Raw genomic sequence first — 3,580 nt, 5'->3', positions numbered from 1 at the left:
ATAGCAACTGCATGTCAATGTCGCAGGTAAACGCGGGTTGTTTTTCTGCAGTTATATTTTGGAATAAAAGCGGATTTGTTCTGTTATATTTGTACCTTTTGTGAAAGTGTTTCTTTAATATTTGGAATTCAGGCTTCATACATTATATACTTCATATCTACATTTTGTCAATTATTACCAAAACATGAAAAACGTTTCTGTTTTAACAATGTGTTTACTGTACATAGATTGTTGTAGGCACGGAACACATATGAAATGCATGTGTTCCAAATAACGATATAGTCTTTATAAAAGGTATCATTTTGCTTGACTTCTCACTCTATACAACTCCAAGCAACTGACACGCAGGTAAACAGACTTGAGCTGAGAAAACTGTGCGGCGGTGGGGGATGTGATAGTAGACTGTTTGCTGTTTGCTGCTTATCGACAAATTTACAGGACAAAAGACGCTGATGGAGAAGTGTGAAGTGATTTAAGGTGGGATGGATCTACGAGTTTTTTCATAAGCTCTGGTAATTCTAGTGTTAATGTCCAAGTCTTAACACAAGTTTTATCACTTATGGACTCTCTTAAGCCAACTACTGATGATTTGACTTTTTAAGAATGATGTTTTTCTTTCTTTCTATTCATATTGGTGTCAATGTCAACTTTATTTATATAATAATAATTCATTAATAATTCATTACATTTATACAGTAATCCCTCGCTATATCGCACTTCACCTTTCGCGGCTTCACTCTATCGCAGATTTTATATGTAAGCATATTTAAATATATATCGCGGATTTTTTGCTGGTTCGCGGATTTCTGTGGACAATGGGTCTTTTAATTTCTGGTACATGCTTCCTCAGTTGGTTTGCCCAGTTGATTTCATACAAGGGACGCTATTGGCAGATGGCTGAGAAGCTACCCAACTTACTTTTCTCTCTCTTTCTCTTGTGCTGACATTCTCTGATCCTGACATAGGGGGATTGAGCAGGGGGGCTGTTCGCACACCTAGACGATATGGACGCTCGTCTAAAAATGCTGAAAGGCTATCTTCATGTTGCTCCCTTCTGTGCAGCTGTTTCGTGAAGCGACATGCTGCACAGTGCTTTGCATACTTAAAAGCTCGAAGGGCACGTATTGATTTTTGATTGTTTGTTTTTCTCTGTCTCTCTCTATCTCTCTTTCTCTGCTCCTGACGGAGGGGGTGTGAGCTGCCGCCTTCAACAGCTTTGTGCCGCGGTGCTTCACATACTTAAAAGCCAAACAGCCCTATTGATTTGTTTGCTTTTCTCTACCTCTCTGACATTCTGTGCTCCTGACGCGCACTCCTTTGAAGAGGAAGATATGTTTGCATTCTTTTAATTGTGAGACCGAACTGTCATCTCTGTCTTGTCATGGAGCACAGTTTAAACTTTTGAAAAAGAGACAAGTGTTTGTTTGCAGTGTTTGAATAACGTTCCTGTCTCTCTACAACCTCCTGTGTTTCTGTGCAAATCTGTGACCCAAGCATGACAATATAAAAATAACCATATAAACATATGGTTTCTACTTTGTGGATTTTCACCTTTCGCAGGGGGTTCTGGAACACAACCCCCACGATGGAGGAGGGATTACTGTATAGCGCTTTTCTCCGTACTCAAAGCACTATCCACACAGGGAGGAACCAGGAAGCGAACCCACAATCTTCCACAGTCTCCTTACTACAAAGCAGAAGCACTACCACTGCGCCACCTGTGAGGATATGTTTAAAACAACATAGGAATGCTGTGGCCAAAGTGCTTTACAATAATTGAATTAAAGAAAATCATACGATTAACATGAATAACATAAATAGAAATAAAATAAATGAACATAAATAAAATAAATAATAAATAGAAATAATGTTGCATAATCACAGTGACGAAACCATCAGTATTACTGAAGGTCACGGAATGCAAGTGAATAGAAATGAGTCTTTAATCTCATTTTAAACAGTTCAATTGTAGACGACTCCTTTATGTGATGAGGTAACGAGTTCCACAGACGAGGAGCAGCAGCTGCAAAAGCCCTGTCTGTCCCCCTTAGTTTTACACTTAGTACGAGGGACAACAAGAGACAACTGACCAGAAGATCTAAGACCTCTAGACGGCTGGTGTAAAACACATAATTCAGATAAATAGGCAGGAGCAAGCCCAGGTAAAGATTTAAAAACTAGCAACAAGATTTTAAAATCAATTCGAAAACTGACAGGCAGCCAACGTAAAGAGACTAATATTGGAGAAACAGAATCAGATTTTCTTGCCCCAACCAGATAGTGAGCGGCAGCATTCTGGACCAACTGTAACCTGAATATCAGTGATTTGCTAATCCCAGAATACAGCGAGTTGCAATAATCAAGGCGAGAAAAGATAAAAGCATGAGTAGCTTTCTCAAGATCCCTAGAAGATAAAAAAAGGCTTGATCTTACCTAATAGACAAAACTGGAAAAAACAGCTCTTGACTACAGAATTAACTTGTTTCTCAAAAGAGAAGCTACTGTCAAAGATTACCAAGATTGCGGTCTTGAAGTTTGCAAAAGACAGAGAAAGAGCCAATAAGTCCAAGACCAATTTGGGCTTTAGCTGATGGACTCACTATAAGCACCTCGGTTTATTTTGATTCAGATCACGAAAATTATTAGCCATCCAGGATCTTAGTTCAGAAAGACAGTTGTGGAGTTGATTTATTGCAGAGTTGCAGACAGGAATATAAACCTGAGTATCATCAGCATAGCAGTGAAAAGAAATGTTTCATTTCCTAAAAATAGCTCCAATAAGGTGAAGGTATATAGAGAATAAAATAGGACCCAAAATGGATCCCTGAGGAACACCACAATTAAGAGGAGCAGTAGACGAAAAAGAGGAATTTAAAGTCACTGAAAAGTGTCTACCAGTTAAATATGACCTAAACCAGTAAAGAGAAGCTCCTTTAAGCCCCACAAAATGTTCAAGCCGCAACAGCAATATCTCATGGTCAATAGTGTCAAAGGCAGCGGACAGGTCAAGGAGGAGAAGGACTGCAGCGCCACCTGAGTCAGTGATAATAAAGATGTCATTGAATACTTTAAAGATGGCCGTCTCAACACCATGATAACGCCTAAAGCCAGATTGGTAGATCTCAAAGAAATTATTGGAGTTAAGATGATCGACCAATTGATTATAAATAATTCTTTCTAATATTTTAGCCAAAAATGGCAATTGGGAAATCAGGCAAAAATTTGCTAAAACTCCAGGATCTAATTCTGTCTTTTTTAGACAGGGACGCACTGCAGCATGTTTACAAAATGATGGCACAACTCCCTCACTAATAGAATCATTGATAATGGCTAGTAAAGATGGGCCCAAAACATCAAAGGCTTCCACTAAGAGGCGTGGTGGTACTATATCGAGAGAGCTAGGATCTGGTTTAAGGGGGTCAGTGGTACTTTTTAACAGTAAAAGTGAGACAGGATTAAAAGATTCAAATACAATACCATGATTAACAGTAGGAAGTTCATGGTCAGTTGGAACAATACCACAGCAGATTGTATCAATTTTACTGACAAAGAATGAAAGAAATTGCTCACATGAATGAAC

This window comes from Erpetoichthys calabaricus, chromosome 3, assembly GCF_900747795.2.
Source record: "Erpetoichthys calabaricus chromosome 3, fErpCal1.3, whole genome shotgun sequence".
NCBI lineage: Eukaryota > Metazoa > Chordata > Cladistia > Polypteriformes > Polypteridae > Erpetoichthys > Erpetoichthys calabaricus.
The sequence above is the reverse complement of the archived record's forward strand: the minus strand, read 5'-3'. Positions refer to the sequence as shown.